We start from the raw sequence: 12646 nt of genomic DNA on the forward strand, positions 1-12646 counted from the left end.
AAAATACTAAAACACCCAAAAAGCCCCCCCCCCCCCCCAAAAAAAAGGGCGTGTTACTATGGAATCAACTAGCAGCTCCTGAATTCAAGATGGGCACTTATCACCTTTCACGCTTTACTGTTAACTAATAATTTTCTAACAGTGAGACTTGGAAGCAAGCAGAGGCAGGATACCGTACTCAATCTAATCAATATTGTATATTAGAGTTCCCCGGTCACAGCACTTTCTCCCCCTTTTTTCAGTCACAGCGCCCTTTAAAAGTACAATCGCTTTAATCTCTTGATCAAAAATGTAAATGCAAAAACATCGTGTCCCCTCCTAAATCCAATCCAGACTCTTATCCCACATAATGGTCTGGTATAGAGTTTAAGGGAGCACCCCTTGCAAAGACACAAAAAAAAGTGAGGTTCCTCCTTTCACATCAGAGTCCTTCCTTCACATTGGAAGCCCCATCACATCAGAGTCCTCCCTTCACATTGGAAGCCCCATCACATCAGAGTCCTCCCTTCACATTGGAAGCCCCATCACATCAGAGTCCTTCCTTCACATTGGAAGTCCCATCACATCAGAGTCCTTCCTTCACATTGGAAGCCTCATCACATCAGAGTCCTCAGTCCAGTCAATCACATCAGAATCCTACCAATATACCAGGATCCCCAGCTGGGGCAGCATGGCAAAGGACGGAGGTGGAGACGAACTTCCGTCCTTTTCTGATGGATCCCAACCTCCCAGGATTTTTGTATTGTCAAATGTAGGTATCTGCAATGCATTTTTTATGTTCTTACAAAGTATGTCTGGAGAGGCTTTTATTCTAGCAAAGGTTGGATTACATCCCAAGGCCTAAAGCTGGTCATACAGCTTCAGAAAAATCAAATCATTCCCCCATTCATGCTAAACAGTGTGGATGGAGGGAATTTCCCCTACCTTCCCAAACCAGCTCCTTTGATAAACGTTGGATTTTTGTCGAGCTAAGTGGTGGCGGCGGCGGGGTCCATCGAATTTTGTCCGATGGTCGATCCTTGTATGGTAAGCTTAATCTACACAGAACATTTTTAGCAATTCACTCATCTGTAATCTGCCAGAAATGAGCTCATGTACTTTTTCCAGCGACAGGCGTTTTTCAGCTAGTGACAAAGCGCTCATATGTGTGAACAGGGGCCATAGAAATGAATGGAATTCCTTGTCTTGAGTGTTTGGTCATGGTTACCTTTGAGCAAAGCATCTCGGTGTGAAGAGGGATTAAGCAAATTCTGACCAGATGTAGAAATGAGGAACTGAATTATTTGATTTTGTCTCACGTTTCGTTCTACAGGGATGGATTAAACTTCAGCTCCATTAAAAAAAAAAAAAAACCCAACCAGGACCATTCTTGCAAAACTGCCACGTACATTCGTTCTGTGAGCATGGAGGCAAAAACAAATGTAATTGATATATTTTCTTTCCAGGTCGAATGTAATTCATTCATAGGATTAGTAAATCAGGAAAATGCTATATTATGACCACTAGATGGAGCCAAAGATAACAGGAAAGTATTTCCTCTGTTCCTCAGCTCCATCTGGTGGCCATAATACAATATTTTTTTCTGATTCTTTAAACTTCTATGGATAAATTATAATCCACCTGGAAATAAAATATACTAATAATAACATTTGTTTTTGCCTCCATGCTTACAGAATGAATTTGTTTTTGCTCTCCTTTGCACAGAACGAATGTACATGGAATTTTAAAGGATAAATGGCCGTGCAGATTTTTTATAAATACACCACATAACGTTCTACATCTGTCCCGTTCTTTTGTATTTTGTGCTATTTAAAATTAAATGCCATTATAAAAATATATTGTTGGCAATGATTTTATGTTCTTAAATGTGATAAAATTAAAGCAGTACTGAGCGAAATAAGGAGTTTGCCAGAGAGATAACAGGTTTAGAAAAAGCAGTCAGTGGTGGCAATCATGCTGATCCAATGGTTTCAACACTTGGCACCAGGATGCACTATAGGAAGAAGGCAAGCCGACGGAGGCAGTGTGATGCTTTGGGCAATGTTCTGTTGGGAAACCTTGAGTCCTGCCACTCAAGTGGATGTTCCTTTGACACGTACCACCTGCCTAAACATTGTTGCTGACCAAGTACACCCCTTCATGGAAAAGGTATGCCCTGATGTCAATGGCCTCTTTTAGCAGGATAATGTGCCCTGCCACACTGCAAAAATAGTTCAAGAATTGTTTGAGGAACAAGAGAACGAGTTTGAGGTGTTGACTTCGCCTCCAAATTGTCCAGATTTCAGTCCTTTTCTGGCACTAATAACAATTCAATGGTTTTGCTATTAAACTGCTGACTTAGAACGAGTGTGACATCTGGAGGTCTATTTATTTTTTTACAAAATTGCACAGCTATTCATCCAGCAAAACTGTATGTACATTCGTACTGTGCAAATTAACCAGCTGTTACGAGAATGGGGCAGAAATCACATGTTCTGAGGCTATTTTCTCTTCTGGGTCAATGTTTTTCTAATATTATGGGCGGTAGTGGATCGGGAAGCTACTGCATTATGGCCACTAGATGGAGCCGAGGATCATAGGAACTAATTACATCTTAGTAACAAGATACACTGTAACAATTCTACAGAACACTGGTGAGAATTAGCAGATGTAATGTAACCACTGAGACCACAGAGATCCCTGCAGTAGCAATGGTTACATTTAGCTGCCAATTCTGCTAATATTAGAACATTTAACCAGTAGAGAAGACAGCCTCAAGAACATTCCATGTTGTCCCCTCCTCAAAAGGGGCCTGAACATAACCTGTATTGCCAAAAGTATTGGGACGCCGGCCTTTACACGCACATTAACTTAAATAGTCCGCAGGGTTCAATATTGAGTTGGCCCACCCTTTGCTGTTTTAACAGCTTCAGCTCTTCTGGGAAGATGTCCACAAGGTTTAGGAGTGTGTCTATGGGAATGTTTGACCATTCTTCCAGAAGCGCATTTGTGAGGTCAGGTACTGATGTTGGAGGAGAAGGCCGGGCTCGCAGTCTCCCCTCTAATTCACCCCAAAGGTGTTCTATCAGGTTGAGGTCAGGACTCTGTGCAGGCCAGTCAAGTTCCTCCACCCCAAACTCTCTCATCCATGTCTTTATGGACCTTGCTTTCTGCACTGGTGCGCAGTAAAGTTGGAACAGGAAGGGGCCATCCCCAAACTGTTCCCACAAAGTTTGGAGCATGAAATTGTCCAAAATGTCTTGGTATGTTGATGTCTTAAGAGTTCCCTTCACTGGAACTAAAGGGCCAAGCCCAACCCCTGAAAAACAACCCCACACCATAATCCCCCCTCCACCAAACTTTACACTTGGCACAATGCAGTCAGGCAAGTACCGTTCTCCTGGCAACCAGCAAACCCAGACACCTCCATCGGATTGCCAGACAGAGAAGCGTGATTCGACTCCAGAGAACACGTCTCCACTTCTCTAGAATCCAGTGTCGGCGTCCTTTACACCACCGTATCTGACGCTTTGCATTGCACTTGGTGATGATTTGGATGCAGCTGTTCGGTCGGATGGTTTGGATGCAGCTGCTGGTGATCAGGTTTGGATGCAGCTGCTCGGCCATGGAAACCCATTCCATGAAGCTCTCTACGCACTGTTGTTGTGCCAATCCGAAGGCCACACAAAGTTTGGAGGTTTGTAGCTATTGACTCTGCAGACAGTTGGCGACTTCTGTGCACTGTGCCCATCAGCATGCGCTGACCCCGCTGTCATTTTGGCTGAATTGCTGTTTTTCCCAGTTGCTTCCACTTTGTTGTAATACCACTAAGGCTGCCCACACACCGTACGATAATCGCGGGAAATCCCGCGATCATTGTAAGGTGTGTGGAAGCCGTGCGACCTCTACTACTGTAAGGTCGCAAGACTTTTAACGAACATGTTTGAAAACCCGCCGAGCATTGTACAATGATCTGAAGGTAAGAGGGCACCTGAGAGGCGGGGTGCAGTCTCCTCGGTCTTTCGCGGTGTCTTAACCTTTTCCGGCCTGGTCTGGGTGAGCGCCATATTAGATGAACCCGATACCCGTGTCTGCTTTCTGGGGCCTGAAAATGTCCGGAACTTGCTTGCCTATCCGAGATTGCGAGGGAGTCCGGACCCTGGATTGGTAGTCCATCTGTCCGATCTTCATATTAGTCCAAAAAGGGGCTAAAGTAGCTTCGTGTGGGTCCCTGTTGGCCGGAGCTCTCAACTCAAGCTGCCATCCGCCTCATGGTGCAGACCACGCCCCGATAACTCCATCGTACAATGTTCGGCGGGTGTGTAGCATGTTTGTAAGATAAAAGCCGGACTGCCCGTTTGGCATTGCGGTCATCGGAAGCCCGCCCCTCTGGGGGGCGCGGCTTGCGACCATCGCAAGTACGATCTGCCTATGCAGGATAGGCAGATCGTACCTTTTTTTTTTGACACAAATGATTGTAGAAGCGTCTGCATACCTAGGTGCTTGATTTTATACACCAGTTGCCCTGGAGGTGATTGCAACACCTGGATCCAATGATTTGGAGGGGTATCCCAATACATTTGGCAATATAGTGTATGTACATGCTGATTCGCTGGATGAATGGCTATACAAATAGACATCTTAAAGTCCAAACTTTCCATACTTGCTGCAGGTGGGTAAGTCAAAGCACCGAAACCAGAAGATCAGCATGACAGCCTATGAGAAGTGCACTTTAAAGGAAATATTCGCATAGAGGCTGTAGATTGGTTGCCATTACTGACCTAATGAAAATGCTTTTGCCTGGCTGTCATGCTGAACCACTGGGATCGCTCAGAACGATCATGAAAGATCATTGGCTAATAGAGTCCCCGAGAGATGAGACTCAAGCAGGATTTTCCAGTCTATGGCTCACAGTTTATACCACATACAGTATATACTGTGTTACAGTTGTCATTGTCCTTTTGCAACTCTGCCAAAGAGAAGGAAACCATTTCAGAATTCACACAAGTAAATAACAAAAGATCTTTGGTAAAAAATAAATTTATTGTGAAAATCTCCAATAGTTTGTTGACCAGAGATTAATACAAACATGAATTATTTTGCTGAAGTATGTACAGTATTTGCCATAGCATCTACGTTTAGGCCATATGTAGAGAAACAATTCTGCCGATATTCAGAGTGAACAGAGCCAATACCTCCAGTCACTACCATGTAGGAGTGGAACATGAGAGTACAATCAAGTGCAGATTAAGGACACCAGTTTAAACCATCAGAGAAAACATAATTCAATGTATTTCATGTCTATAGATAATCTGTGTTGTGAGGAAAGAATCAGAATACCTGTTGCTTATTTGTATGGATGTAACTTGTTTTATTCCAATAACTAATAAGGTCCCAACACACGTGTCCATCTCATTGTGGTGCATTACTGCAGATGTTTAATATGCCTTCTGTTGGTGGTTTCCTAACACCATGAGCAAACGGCTCACTTAAAATGACTAGTTGCTGTCTGGAAGAGGTAAGAGTTTAAAAAGGAATTCAGGAAGCATTATGGGGAAAAAGAGAAGAGTTAGGTGTGTAAATAGAATTAACCTCCATGACTTCATTCCCCCAATGTAAAGAGCCCAAACCACTAGCAGGCTCGCTCTGCCTCCATTACATGTCACGCAGTGAATATCAGATGTCCTGCAAGGCTGAGAAAAATGCACACAGTGCATGACCAGCTTTACCCAATCTGATCATCATGCCTGATGAAGACCGTAACTGAGGGGTCAATATTCAGGTTCAGAGAATCTACATACAACTGTGGCATTCTGAACTATAAAAGGTCTATGGGTGCTATCAGAGGATGAAGCCACACACAGGCAGATGTCTGACGTTAGTCATCTTCCAAGAGATCCAACACTTTAACGGCTTTTCTGGGCTAATAATCATGGCGGTCTACTTGCACATTGTAGTGGACCTATCCTGGTATTACTGCACGCATTCATACCATCCCGTAAAATGCATCTTTCTGACTCCACAATCAAACCTCGGACCCTGACTGTAAACAGAAAAGAGCCAATTAGACATGTTAAAATGTATCTAAAAAGGCATTTTTGTCAGTTTCGGATAGTTAGGATGGAGGAGACCCTGTGTCCATGTCCCCAATGAAGAGTTTCACTTTCTACAACCTTGTGATCAATGTCACCAAGACAGGAAATTCAAAAAAATTTGAGTTGTCACTAGAGCAAGGGAAACCCCTGCAATGGGGACTCCCATCATTTCCTGTAGCATCCCCAGGAAAAGAAGTGATGGGAAATCATGTGGACAGTGAGAAACCCATGGATGACAATTAGTTATGTGTATCATAGTCATCAGCTAGATCAGAACTGGACAAAACCCAGACGCCAACTAGGCCATGCTCCTTAAAAATGACAACTGGCACCCAACTTTTGAGATTTCCTCAGTTCTTGTCAATAGAGTTGGCTCCTAATCTTCCTGGCTCCTGGATTGCACAGACTGGGCCCTAAATTACATATTACTTTGTCCACCCCCGAGCTAGATTTGGCTACTTGTTACCATAGCAGAAAATGGTGTGCGCTTCTCATCTGCTCTAACATTTTATGGGACAAAATGAGTCACCAATATGAAGTAGAAAGTTGGCAGAACTTGTAGCATTCACAATAGTCTATCTTCCCATGCATGCTCTGTGCTGGAACGCAATTCTTTTACATGAGCCATTTTGCTGGAATTACATGCACCAGCTCTTTTCGGCTGTCAATGTCTATGCACTCGGCAGCAGTGAAGCAAACAAACTTGTTGCTGTATATGGATACAACACTGGCAATAAAAACAGATCTGTCTGCTGAAGCAAGCATACAACGGTCACTGGGCTTTGGACGTTAGAAATCAGCATATGCATGCAGTAGTAGCTTTCCACAAACTATAGACTTGGAAAATAAAATGGCACACTTATAATGAGCGATTTCTACTTCATCCACAAATTATGAAACTTACCCTCTCATGTCTAACATCCACAGTCAGCCAGCATCCCCTGTACCTGAGAAAAAGGCATTCCAAAATGTCCATATCATGTGTGAGCGTGCACCATGGAGAAGTCCGAATACACTAAAACCAGTGAACGTGCACAAACACTAATTAGAAAAGAACCAAGCTGGGTCTCTCCCATTAGAAGAGAATAAGGCACTTGGGTTGCCAGCTAGCTCGCACACTTCCACAGGACTCGCAGGATGGATTTCATCGCCATTAAACGTACAATGTAACTGCTTGCTTTTCTAGTGCAACTTCTGAGCTGTTTAAACAGACAAGCTATATATCAAATATAGTATGGCTCGAGTATGGACAGTGATTTGCATTCTTCACTGCCGTTGTACTGCATCCAGATAAACAAGCACCACCTATACATAGCCTACAGGCTGGGGGGGAAATTATCTGTAGGGATACAGACACATGAATACATAAAACTAGAACTGAGCACATGGTTGTTACAAGCCCAATATGAACATGATCAAAAGGGGGCAGGGGTGTGGAATTCCTATCGCCCGACGCCTGGGACATGCAGTTTCGGGCGCCGGGCGAGTAGTTTTAAAGTACATTCACCCGGCTCCGGACTAGCAGAGCTGAATGTACATTGAGGAGCCGCCAAAAAAAAATAACAAAAAAAATCGGTACTCGTACTCGATACCGAAAAACCGGTATTGGTGAATCCCTAGTTTTGATTAAAACTATTTTTTGTATTGGGACAAGTAGATTGTCGTGAAGGACAAGTAGATTTGGCCCCCTCTTTAGCCCTTGGACAAGTAGTTTTTAGAAAAAAATTCCACACCCCTGGGGGGTTACACCAGTCTTTTCATGAAAATTTCACAATTCATTGGTGAGGAAATATATGGAGGTCAGTATTCCCAAAATAAATAAATAATGTATTCAGTCACCCTGTGCAGATTCAATGTTCTCATTATAGCCACTAGCTATGTCACAACTATCTCAGTCCTCCTGACGCATTCCTTTTCAATCATAAATACATGAAAACCCAACATGTAGAGGGGGACCAGCCAGGAAATTACCATAGTAATGGTGTGGGTCTGGACATTTAGGAGGAGAGGGATGAGAAGTGCTGCTGATTCCATCTGTTAGAATCCAGCCAACTCTGAAATTCCATGTTTGAATGTAACCCCGCTCTGTGGAAGCCCATTGCAGAAGCAAAGGATGAAGATTTGCAGGAGGGGGGGGGGTTAGCTGGACCTAAAAGTGTCAGAGGGAGAACACACAAGACAAAATACACAGGCACAATCGGTCATCCGTCCTTCCTCCCATTCCTGTCTATCAGGAATTATTAATGCTCCAAATATAGATGACAATTATCAGGAGACAGATGTAAAATGTCCGAGCCGACCATCTTGATCACCGTTAAAGAGAAACTGTCAAAATCCTCCCATTTCTTACTTGTCTCTATGTCTTTACGTTCAGTCATCATTCTCCTTAATTTGCTGTTACGCAAATCAAAATACATGGCAGAATGCATACCCCAACATGCCACTGGCTACATAGCGAAGAGAAGGATAACATGCCCAGAGCTTGTACCTTAAAAACATGTTAGCAATGACAGAACCCAAATATCTACCCTTCAAGGGTCTCTTATCAATCTCTGTGATTTCCTAAACCTGGCAAAAAAAATCAAAGATTGCATTTGTATAACCATAGAGACTGGGGGGATTCAGTACACTGATGTTACAGAATGTCCCCCGTAATGCAATTACCTGCTCCTGTGATTGGCTCATTCCTTTTGCTATCGTCTTTGACACTGGGACTGATCATGTGGCAGGCATAACTACCTACCTAGCACATAGCAAGGGTTTGGAATGCATCTGTGGGTTCCCAAGCAGTAAATGGCAGTTGACTACAATGAAGAATTCTTACAAAACGGATGCAGATTTCTCAGCAAAAGTGCAGATTCAGTTTAAGCAACAGCAAGGAGTGAAGGAGTGTAGAAGCACAGAGGCCACTGAGCCATATGCTGGAGACTAGTCTGATCACCAGATTGCTACAGACAATGGAATAATTCTAAACAGTAATCACTTACAGGGATATTCACAACAGGGTGAAGAGTCTGGAGAAGGAAGGAGAAGTGACCGATCTAGGCCAACATAGCTGAACTAGAAAGTGAGCTGAATTGGGGAATTTTTCTAAATCATCTATGTTGTCCTAGATTGTTCACTTCTCCTGTCTTCTCCAAACTCTTCACCCTTTTGTGAATAACTCTGTGAATGTTTATATCATGGGTGGACAGAATAGTAGAGTCCCGTCACATCTGCATGGTTATAATGCTAGAGGATACATATTCCCAATGTCCTATTACAGGATTATTTCATTTTCCTCCCATACAAGGGAACCTATCAGACCTTCACCTGTCACAGCTGTGTCTCCTATCCAGTGCCAGAAGCCATTTTTCTTTCCTCCAGGTTTATCAACATGAAGATGGTTGGAAGGTAAATCACATAAAGCATAACAATATGCAGAATTAAAATGGATGGCAAAAGAGTCCTTCCACTTATTACAGTAAAAAAGACTTTAGTAACTGTTCCAAAATACATTTTTATGAGACCAATATTCCAAAAGTGTTACCTTATATGAAAGAGCTACAAACAGCACCCAGATAGAAGTGTGTAAAAATCCCTAAAATGTATTGTATTAATGTTCATTTTTTTGTGCAGCGTCTATGACCTACTAGGTTTACATGATCACCCATCTGAGGATGCCAATATATTCTAGCTGCCCTTATACAAAGAGTGAAGATCACAAAGACTCACAGGGCACAAATTACATGTCAGCAAATTGGTGAACACAAAATACAACTGAATGCAATTTGTGTCTGCTGATGTGTGGACCTACACAGACATCTGATGTGTACTGGCACAAAGATAGCTGCTGACAGCTAGGCAAGTGAGCAAAGATCTATAGATGTGGCACTTCCAGATCTTCAGGCTCATATCAAGGACAGCGCAAGGGGAAATGAACTGTGCGCAGAAACTCTCCTAATGATCACTACATGAACTTAATGTATTAAAGGGAAACTAAGCTCAGGAGGTAAATCTTAAAAAGTACATTCAAGTAGGGCTGCAACTAATAATTATTTTCATAATAAATTACTTGGCCGATTATTTTTTGATTAATCGGATTTAAACAAATGAAATAAATCCCATCCTTAATTTAAAATAAAATACACAAATGCAGTGTTACAAACAAGAAGTTTACTTCAGAATAAAACTGCATGCACAATTTTTTGCAATCACACTGGAACGTATGGCATTGTGGTACCGTGCGTTCCAGTGCGGACAATCACACTGTGGGTCGGGGGCGCTTTGGGGTGCCATTGAAATGAATGGCACCACAATGCACCTCCCGCAGCATTTATCAGGCCGAAACCGAAAATGACTTTTTCCCCCCACTAAGAAACTAATTGCTCTGCAGCGCACCTCCCACAGCAGAATTTGTCAGGCCGAAACCAAAAATGACTTTTTTCCCCCACCCTTTATATATATATTTTAATAATTGTATTGTAAGCACATAGCGCTTGAATTGCTTCAGCCCGGGAATGACAGCTGCTGGTGGCAAGATTCCACAGACGGCAGCTCAATGTATATACAGCAGGTAGTGGGCTGGCCATTTCAAATTGCAATAGCCAATAGCAGGCTGGCTATTGCACCCGCCCACTGTGCCCTCCTCCCAGCATGGAGGAGAGAGCTAGGGGATCCAACCAACTAATACATAATGAGAATAGTTGACAACTATTCTCATAATTATTATCAATTACTTGGTTGCAACCCTACATTAAAGTACCTTATTAACAAAAATGTATCTTATTTGTGTATCACTCAGCTGTAGATCCTCCAATCATCTCTGAATTGGTGCAGACACTGTCCTTCCTTCTGGAGGGTGGCTACTTTTGTTACCCATGGTCCCTGTGTGTGTTGTAAAGAAGTCAACACTCCGAGATCACTCCCTGATTAACAACAATCTCTAGTTGAGTTTGCTAATGTGTATTGAGATTGTAGTCCATCACAGGAGCGAGCTTGGAGCGGTGGCTACTTAACAACACACACAGGGACCATGGAGAAAAAAAGTAGCCACCCTCCAGAAGGAAGGACAGTGCCAGCATCAATTCAGAGGTGATTTGAGGATCTACAGCCGAGTGATACACAAATAAGATAAAAACATGTAAATAGTTATGGTACTTGAATGTATTTTTAAAATGTAACTCCTGAGTTTAGTGTCACTTAAGCTCTGAATTGCAGAGTGCTGAATATGTGTGAGTGATGAATGTGTACCTGAAAGCATATACAGGTTCAGCTAGTAATAACCCTTTCACTTAAACAATGCAGACATTCCAGTTTACTGGCCTTTTAACTTTAGTGTGAAACTGAAGCTGCCAAGTTTGTTTTTAGAACAATGTCACAACCAATGCTTTACCAGGTTAAAGGCGGGATTAACAAAAATTTGGATGATTTGCCCTTAATTATATTATACAAACATGTAAAAAGGTGAAATCAGATTTAAAAAACCCCCCACTGGAATAGTGATATTATGTTTAAACATACGGAGCTCCTGCTGAGACACAGGTTTGTTTTAATCCCTGCACTACTGAAACTCAGAGAACAGGTATGCTAACTGGGCTTCTGGCCGGAACAAGTTAGGTTACCTTAGTAAACCTTTGTAGTGCAGGGGATCACTGAAAAAGTAGTAGTTAGAAACCAGCCTGAGGATTTATTTTCTAACAGAAAAATGTCAGGAACCAACAGTAATGTTTTAGGCATGTGGCTAGCTGGAAAATGCCCAGCACTAATCAATGGCACAATTGTGAGGAGATGACTGAGAAAGGGCAATGTACACACCCAGAAATTATCTTTATCAATGTACATTAAAAAGCTGAGATCTGATTGGCCACTAGAAGTCACAGCTCTTTGCACAATATCAAATGAATGTCAATGTTGAATCTCTAAGAAAAATCTTAAAGTATTTGGCTAGGCAAAACTTGTAGTTCTGGCTAAGAGTAGGGAAAGGCTAAAGCCCCTTTTAGTTGTTTTGTGCTGTGGCCTACTGAGGAGATTTGCCCTTACCTCATGTTCTGGTGACAATTGTAAAATTAGAATTTTCCATCACTTTCTGTATCAGTGATGATGGTCACCAGCACAAAAAAAAAAAAAAAGGGGTGAAACTCCCCAGCAGGGGGACAGACAAAATTAAAAAAAACTTAGAGGGATTCCCAACTTTATCCAAAATGTAAATTTTTAAAATATGCTCTGTAAATAGAGATAACACAACCTAAAAGGGGGAGAAGAGAATAAATGAAGGGTGTCCCAACTACAGGCTTTAAGGACCCGGATTTTCACACATTCTTAGAATGTCGAATAAAAAAACAGCACAGAATAGATCAAGGTATAGCTTTCCCAATAACCCTGGCCTACATGTGGCATTCAGTGATGGTTGTTGGACTCAAATGGTTAAACAGATCACATTACTTTTTACCATCACCATAAGGCATTCTGATTTCTTCAAGCTGAAGCCAAACATTTATTTAAAATCTAAATGATAGCATGAAATTGGCCAAAAATTCAACTTAAAAATGTGCAAAAGCTTAATTTAAAAAAAAAAGAAAAAAAAAAAAAAG

This window comes from Nanorana parkeri, unplaced genomic scaffold (assembly GCF_000935625.1).
Source record: "Nanorana parkeri isolate BGI_ZX_2015 unplaced genomic scaffold, ASM93562v1 scaffold98, whole genome shotgun sequence".
NCBI lineage: Eukaryota > Metazoa > Chordata > Amphibia > Anura > Dicroglossidae > Nanorana > Nanorana parkeri.